Genomic DNA, 9741 nt, shown 5'->3' on the forward strand with positions numbered 1-9741 from the left:
CAGGAAAACTTCTAATAGCCCTGGTGATTGTTTTTCTCAACTTTTTAGTATGAGGTCTACAGCAGACACTAGCCCATACAAATGAGGTTATTAAGGCAAAGTATCAGCTGCCCCACATGACAAAGTCAGGGTCTGCTAGTCCCCTCTGAGGAGATGAAAAATTCATGTAGTATTGGACAAATACTACACAAGCATAATTAATTCTCCTCAAAAGAACTTTATGAAAGTCCAGGGCTTTTCCATCAAGGAAGGAACCCTGGACAGCAGAGGACAGTAGATCACTCTCTCTCTCAACAAGCTAAACCTAATGACCAAAAGTAATTATAAAAATACTTACCATTGAACCAAAATTATCCATTAGAATGATGAATGCTAAAGTAAGGCAGGAAGACTTTTTTCTTTAATTTTAATTTTTAGACACTTAAATCTCAATACTCTTCACCCAGATATCTGCCTGGATCACTCACTTTCTTCTTTCAGGTCTTCACCAAGGTCACCTCATCAGAGAGGCCTTCTCTAACCATCCTTTTTAAAATAGAATCTATACCAAGGCAGGACTTCCTTTCAGCCTTAGCCTGATTTATTTTTCTCACCAGGCATACTACATACATGTTTCTTTATATAATATGCTCTGTCTCCCCCAGTAAGTTCCATTTGAGCCAGGATTTTGTCTATTTTATTCACTGTGTTCTCCCACTTTTTTTTAAAGAACGTTTGCTGAACAGTAATATGTGCTCAATGAGTATGTATTGAATGAGCCCCACAAAATGTGGTATATCCATACAATGGAATACTACTCAGCAATATAAAGGGAAGAACTATAAATACATGCAACAATATATGGATGAGTCTTAAAATAATTATGTGGAATCAAAGAAGCCATACACAAAATAGTAAATACTGTATTATTCCATTTGTATAAAATGCAAATGAAAAGCAACTCGGGAATCTGAGGACTGAGGATAGAGGAAAGAGGATAGAAGGGCAGAAGAACTGCAAAGGAGCACAAGAAATCTCTGGGGGGTCATAGACATATTCTGTATTCTGATGGTGGTGCTGGTTTCACAGGTGCATACAACTCATCCAGTGATGAGTCAGAACTAATCAAATGGTTCACTTTAAATGGATAGTTCATCATGCATAAATTATTCCTCAATAAAGCTGAAAAAGAAAAAATACTTGTTGAATCAGTTTACTAGTGTATTTATAGCTTAAGTAAAACTCTTTAGAAGTTTTAGATAAATTGTGTTTGCAAATCTTAAATCCAAGATGCTGGAAAAATAGTTTTTTCCTTTTCTCTGTCTCAAGTAAGAGGTTTTAGAGTGCTATTTTCCATATATGTAGTGGATATACCTTTCTTTAGCTGTCTCAAGGGAATATGAAATAGGAGTTTTGAAATCAGCTGGCTCAAGCATAAATAAGTGGCCTATGCTCAAGCATAACCATAAAAAGGAGAGATTATGCTTGAGCTAAGTTTCCATATTATGATTACGTTTTAAAAATTACTTCAGCAGGGCCCCATGGCTCACTTGGGAGAATGTGGTGCTGATAAGACCAAGGCCACGGGTTGGATCCCTATATAGGGATGGCCAGTTAGCTCACTTGGGAGAGCGTAGTGCTGACAACACCAAGTCAAGGGTTAAGATCCCCTTACCAGTCATCTTAAAAAAAAAAAAAAATTCACTTCAGCCATTGATATCAAAACCTCTAAACACCAAAATGACTTAATTAACACTTTCTTTAAAGCCAGGGACATGTCACCTCCTTGTAAGTAAAATCTCCTTAATATCTTCATATAATGCTGATCTCCATTCTATAATTCATAAGATCAGAAGCCCACAGTGTGACAGAGAATTGCCAGTATGTAATATGAATACCAAATTCTAGCTTAAGTTTTCCTATAGAAATATCAATCCTAAAATATAAATCCAACTTTGAAATTAATTGCTAATTCCTTCAAAATGATTTTTTTAACAATTGAAGAAATGTGCACTTGTTTTTAAAATGAAGTTGCAACATTGTACAAGACTTCTACAATTACTCAGAACAGAATATTGTGTTTCACAATTAAATTCATATTAGTTATGTTTGGTAAATTGGACAAAGAAGCAATAATACACACTATAAATGTGTTATATTATTTTAAACAACAAAGCATTGAGAACATTGTTGTGTTAAGCAAAACACTGCAATTAGAAAAAGAAGCTAGATTCTTTATTGATTCACTATTTTCATATAAACTTTTTTTTTGTTTGGCAGCTGGCTGGTACAGGGTTCATATAAACTTTCTAACATTTATAATGGAAAATGAAATTTTAAAAACTCTTAGCCATGAAAGCAATAGGAATAATGAAAACCTAAAATGTGCACTATATTTTACTGAAGTACAGTAAATGCCAGAAAAGGGGGATTATGCAAAAAACCTAGAGGCATGAATGACAATAATTAATTGCTTGACAGTTCATGTTACACAGCTAGAAGAGATATTTTGATAAGTAATATCAATTACTATCTTTTGTATGGAAGAGACGAAGTCTTTAAGTAATTCTGCCACCCTTTTTCCCTCTCTCATCTATAGCTTACCCAATGATCTAAGATCATACCCTCTTTACTCTCTAGGGAATAACATGAAAGTGATTGTTTGAAAATAAAATGAGGGGTTGAAACCTTATACTTCAGAAGACAGAATCAGTTACCTGACACCCAATACCAATCCTTGTTAAGAATGTAAGTGTTTCACATGCCCCACTCAGGAAAAGAGATGCTTCAATACACGCTTCTGTGGCTTTATTCAGTTTGGTTACACCTCAGGAAGTTTAATTTCATGCAAAGCTTTCAGACAGTGCTTTGCAGTGACAGGAACAAATCTGGGTGCCTTAAGGCAACAGCTGGAGTTCAGGAAAAATGAAAGCAACCTGGATTGCTAGTGCTCTATCTGAACTTTGGCCTTGCCCCAGAATTCATCTTCAAGCACTGAAGAAGCAGCAGAATGTTGGCAACCCTTAAGGTATTAATTAAAAATGTAAACATAACGAAATGAAAGATGATCTGGTTGCATTTGGGGCTTATATTCTGGCCATGAAGGGAAATGGCAATGAGAAGTGGATGTCAGAGATTTAGCTAAACCGAACTGATTTCATGAAAGGCTTAAGAATCAGCCTGACTGGGAAAAGAGAGGTAAAACACCTGCACTACTAGTCCACACACGAACAATGCATTTATTTTCAAACAAAGAGTAGATAATGCTCAAGCTTTGGAAGGAGAGATCTATTTTTCAGAGAAAGTATGGACACCTGAAAGAAACACAAGGGGCATTGTGTTTAGGAATGAAACATGTGATCTAGGGAAATGCCAGTTTATCCAAGTTTTGGCTGGGTTACTGCTTTGTTAAGAGAAGGGACATATTTTTGAAACAACTGTGATTAACTGAGGTTTAATGTGCCTTTTTGTAATTACCTATAATTTTAAGAGATTACATTTTAGCTTGTAAGCCTGGTTAAAAAAACAAATCAGGTGATCTTTTTAAAAAACATCACATGCGTTTTATTGTTTAGAATTTATCCCCAAATACAGAGAAACTCTACGTTTTCTCTTCACTATGAGCAATTTTGCTGATGCGATTTGGCTTCTCTTTCGGCCTTTGGTTTCTTAACAAGGTCATGTCACCATTACTTATTTAATTTCTCAAAGTTTATATAATCATGCTAGTAACTGAAAAATCACTCTGAACAACTGGGATTTCAAATTAGATGCACTGTCAGAATTTATCTTTACAGGATCTTCTTGTTCCATGCTCTCTTTAATTCAAAGAATAGTACCTGAGTAAATTTTCCTTGTACATTGTAGAACTTATAGACACAAGAACACTCTGGGTTACGAATTAGTTCAGAGAATGAACATAGATTGTTATTATTGCTTTTTGAGTACCATGCCATTTCTGAAGAGGACATTCTTCTAGCTGTAATATTCTTTAGCTGTGTGACCTCACACAAGCTTAGTACTTAGCTTCTCCACCCTTCTTTGCTCCATCTGTAAAAATGGAGAACTAACTATCCCACAGGATTATTCTCAGTATTACTTTTTCTAGTTCATGCTTATTAAAAACTATCAGTTTAACAAATGCAAAATCACAGCAGCCAGATAGTAAAAATAAGTTCTAATAGGCTATAGTAGTGCTAGACATCTCTAATTAACAATAATTTATTTATGTTCTCAAATGGCTAGAAGATGCTCAAATGCTCTCATCACAAAGAAATGATAAATTTTTATGATGATGAATGTGCTAATTGCCCTGATTTGATCATCGCACATTGTATACATGTACTGAAATATAACTCTATATCTGATAAATATGTACAATCAAAATAAAGATCTTATTAAAGGCATGGAAAGAAAGTTTTATTCTGAATTCTGAAATATTAGACTTGCACAGTGTAACTACAAAGAATATCAGATTTCTTTTACATCAAAATCTGCTAAAGCAAAGTAGGGAAAGAAAGAGTTAAGGAGATGATCTTCTCCAAAATAAAACATAAATGATGACAATTCCAATCTGCTCCTTTGTGCAATGTATTGCCTGGGAGAATCAAAGCTCCTATAATTTACATGTTAGAAATCATACCTAGAATCACTGTGTGCCAGGCTTACCGAAAGATGACCTCCAACATTCAATCAGAGAAGTTTCCTATACAATTCACTCAACTCCTGTAAGCATAATGGGAAAAAAAAATAATGCTAAAATACTCTACTACTAAATCATTATGTAAAATTTCCACTTGTATAATAAATGTGAAATAAAGAGATTATAATTTTAAGAAAATCTGCCAGCATATTTACCAGTCTCTTTGATCAACATTGTTTCTTACATCCCACTACTTTCTTCTGCATTGTTTTCTTCTGACTTCAAGTACTACATAATTCAGTGTTCTTTCAGAAATGATCTGTGAGTATTGTTCTTGAATGATATTTTGGATGATTACTGACTTTTAAGTAGACAGTCAATTTACCTCAACTCTTAGAAGATATTATTTCATTTCTGTAGTCTGCTAATGCTGATGAGAAAGTAAGTACCGTTATGTACTGCATAACAATGTTCTGGTCAATGATGGACTGCATATACAATAGTCCCATAAGATTACAACGGAGCTGAAAAATTCCTATTGCCTAGTGAGATAGCTGTCATAACATTGTAGTGCAATTACTTCATTATTTTTTATAACTTTAGTGTAGCCTGACTGTACGGTCTTTATAAAGCCTGCAGTAGTGTTCAGTAATACTCTAGTCCTTCACATTCACTCACTGACTCATTCAAAGCAACCTCCAGTCCTGTAAGCATCATTCATAAGTGCCCTGTACAGGTGTGCCATTTTTTATCTTTTATGCCATATTTTTACTCTACCTTTTCTATGTTCAGATATGTTTAAATTACACAAACACCATTGTGTTACAATTGCCTACAGTGTTCACTACAGTAACATGCTGTACAGGTTTGAAGCCTAGGAGCAAGAAGCTATACCATCTAGGTTTGTGTAAGCACATTCTGTGATGTTCACAAAACAATGAAATCACCTAACAATGTGTTTCTCAGAACACATCCCTGTCATTAAATGATGCCTGACTGTATAAGCAACTCATCTTTTCTCTAAGATTAGAAGGGGATCACTGGAATGAAAATAGTGTTAAGGTTCCTGTCTTGTTTATCCGAAGGACAGAAATATTGATTAACTTTAGATTTGTTAATAAATTTATAAACTTTAAGAAAACTACTGAAACTACAGAAGACATAGCTATCAAACCAGTAGAGAGGGAGAGAAGAAACTAAATTGATCAAACCAATCCAAGGAAAGAGAGAAGTGGTAAATACAGAAAAAGCAGAAAAAGTGGAAACACAAAACAAGATGATAAAAGTAATTCTAAATATGTCAGTAATCAATAAGTGGCATAAACTCACCAGATATAAGACAAAGACTCCAAAATTGTTACTTTCTTAAGTCCAGCTATATGCTGTTAACAAAAGACATTTAAAACCTGAGAATACAGAAAGGTTGTAAGTAATATTACAGAAAAAGATATACTAGGCAATCACTAACAAAATTAAAAGCTGGTATAGCTATACCAATTGTGGTAAGCAGAATTCGAAGATGGCCCTAAGATTCCCAGTCCCTAGTGTATAGATATCTTTGCCCAGTTATTCAGTCAAACACTAATCTAGGTACTACTAGAAAGGAATTTTGCACGTATCATAAATCAGTTGACCTTAGATAAAGAGGTTATACAGGTAGGTCTGACCTAATCACAGGAGCCATTGAAATGTGGGTCTAGCAGTAGGGACAGAGGAAGCCAGAAGTTCAAAGCATGAGGGGTATTCAGTGAATAAAATGTCCTCCATTACTGGCTTTAAAATGGAGAGGGCCACGTGGCAAGGATTGCAGGTGGCCTCAAAGAGCTGAGAGTGGCCCCTGGCTGACAGCTGGTAAGGAAATAGGGACCTCGGTCATAGAATCACAAGGAACTGAATTCTGCCACAACCACGTGAGCTTTGAAGAGGACCAACAAGAGCTCAAGATGAGAACACTCAGCCAATACCTGGATTTTTATACTTCTAAGACCCTGAGTAGAGGAACAAACAGGAGAATGTGGTCTGTATTCAAGAAAAAAACAAATAGTCAACGTATATCAACTTTGACATGTCCCAGATGTTAAATTTTGTAGACTTACAGAAACTATTATAAATATATTCAGTGATCTAGAGCAAAATATGTTCAAAGAGAATATGGTCTTAATAAGTGAATAGACAGCAAATCTCAGCAGAGAAACACAAACTATAAAAATTAAAATTCAATGTATTGGACTAAGATATGGATTCTTAGATATGACACCAAAAGCATGAGCAACAACAACAACAAAATAGATAAACTGGATGTCATCAAAATCAAACTTTGTGCTTCAAAGGACACTATTAAGAAAGTAAAAAGACAACCCACAAAACGGGATATTATATGATTTGAAAATCATATATCTGATAAGGGACTTATATCTAGAACATATAGAAAACTTTTATAACTCAATAGTAAAAGGACAAATATCCTAATCAAAAATGGGTAAAAGACCTGAATAGACAGACTACAAAGAAGATATACAAATGGCCAATATGTACATGAAAGATACATCATTAGCCATCAGGGAAATGCAAATCAAAACCACAATGAGATACTACTTCACACCCACTAGAATGGCTAAAATCAAAAAGTCAGATAATAACAAATGTTTATAAAGACGTGGAGAAATAAGAATACTCATACATTGCTGATGGAAATGTGAGATGGTATAGCCATTTTGGAAAACAGTCTGACAGTTCCTCAATCTGTTATACATAAAGTTACCATACGACCTGGTTCACTCCTAAGTATCTACCCAGAAGAAACGCAAATATATATTCACATAAAAACTTGTACACAAATGTTTATAAAAGGGTTATTCATAACAGTTAAGGGTTGAAACAATCCATTGTCTATCAACAGACAAATGACTAAACAAAACATGGTGTATCTATACAATAGAATATTATTTGGCAATATAAAAAAATGAAGTTTTGATACATATTGCAACATGGATAAACCTTGAAAACATTTGCTAAGTGAAAAAAGCCAGACACAAAAGACCACATATTATATGATTCCATTTGTATTAAATATCCAGAATAGGTCATAGAGATGAAAAGTAGATTAGTGGTTGCCTAGGGCATGGGGGGTGGAAGACGGCAGGATTGGAATGATATCTAAAGTGTACAGGGTCTCTTTTTGAGGTGATGAAAATGTTCTAAAAATGAGTGTGGTGATGGTTACACATATCTGTAAATATACTAACATCCATCAAATAATATACTTTTTAATGGGTGAACTGTATTACATGAATTATTTCCCATAAAGTTATTATTTTTTAAATGACTTAAAAAGAAATCCTAAACTGAAAACTACACAATAACTGAAATGAAAAATTTGGTAGGTAAGCTTAACAGCATACTCAATATGGCAACTAAAAGAGTCAGTGGATGGGAAGACTATACACTGAAGAACAGAGGGAAAAAATATAAAGACACAAAGTAGTAAGAAGAAAAAGAATGAAAAATATTTATCATGAAAATAGGAAGTATAAAAATGCTGGTGCAGCTATATTAATATCAGACAAAGTAGGACTCAAGATAAAGAATATTACAAAGAAGAGGAAGTTGGGGGGGAGGATAAGTGGTGAACTAATGGGTACAAAATGGATGACATTTACCTAAGTGAATTACTGTGCAGTATATGCACGTATTGAAACAATACACTGTACCCCACAAATATGTACAAGTAAATGTTAAAATTTTAAAAAGTATTACAATGAATAAGCAGGAAATTTCATAATGATAAATAGTACAATTCATCAGGACGGCTTAACAATCTAAATACATATGCACCTAATAAGAACTTGAAAATTCATTAAGCCAAAATTGACAGAAATAAAGGAATACACAAATTCACAGAAAAAATTGGAGATTGTAATAACCCTCTCAGTAACTGATAAGACAAACAGACAAAAAAATCAGTGAGAAAAAAAGATGATCAACCATTTTGACCTAATTAATATTTATAAAACACTCTTGCCAACAACTGCAGGATGCACATTCTACTCAAGTTTACATGGAAACTTCGTTGAGGTAGGTTATATAGTAACTATAAATTCTCAATAAATTTCAAAAGTTTAAGACTTTATGAAATGAAATCAGAAATTAATTACAATAAGATCTAGAAAATCTAAAAATATCTGAAAATTAAATAACAGAATTGTATTTAATACTGAGTTGACGAAAAAACTTACAAGAGAAATTATGAAATATTTCTGGTGTGCCCTGCCCACACCCCTCTGGTGCCTTTTCCAGAGGCAGGGAAGGAATAGAGATGAAGGCTGATGAAGGTCTAATCTAAATTTAGTCTCTTGTATTTTTTTAACTTTTTCTTTTGAAATAATTATAGAGTCACACAAAGTTGCAAAAATAGTACAAAAAGGTCTCATGTACCCCTCACTCAGCTTTCCCCAAAAGATACATCGTAGTGACTATAATTACTTAAAGCCAGGAAATTGACATTGTCATTTTCTGTGCCATTTTATCACATGTGTACATTCATGAAACTATCACCAAAATCAAGATACAGAACTATCACCACAAAGATCTCCCTTGTGCTACCCCTTTCTAGTCACATCACCCTCATCCCTAACCCCTAGCAACCATTAATTTGTTCTCTGTCTCTATAATTTTGTCATTGCCAGAATGTTAGATAAACAAAATTATACACTATGTGACATTTTGAAATTGGTATTTTTTGCTTAGCATAATACCTTAATGTCCAACCAAGTTATTCCGTATGTCAATAGTCCACTTATTTTTATTGCTAAGTAATATTCCCTGGTATGGATATACCACCAATTGTTTAACTATTCACCTATTGTATGACATTTTGATGCTTATGGTTTGGAGCTATTACAAATAAGACTGCCATGAATGATTGTGTAAAGCTTTTTGTGTGAACATAAGTTTTCAACTCCGTTGGGTAAATACCAAGGAGTATGACTGCTGAATCATATGTTAAGTATATGTTTAGTTTAGGTTAGTTTAATCTAGTTTTTGTATATGTTTTTGTATATGTATTTTAGTTTTCTGGGAAACAGCCAAACTATTTCCCCAAATGGCCACACCATCTTACA

The sequence above is a fragment of the Cynocephalus volans genome, chromosome 13 (genome assembly GCF_027409185.1).
Source record: "Cynocephalus volans isolate mCynVol1 chromosome 13, mCynVol1.pri, whole genome shotgun sequence".
NCBI lineage: Eukaryota > Metazoa > Chordata > Mammalia > Dermoptera > Cynocephalidae > Cynocephalus > Cynocephalus volans.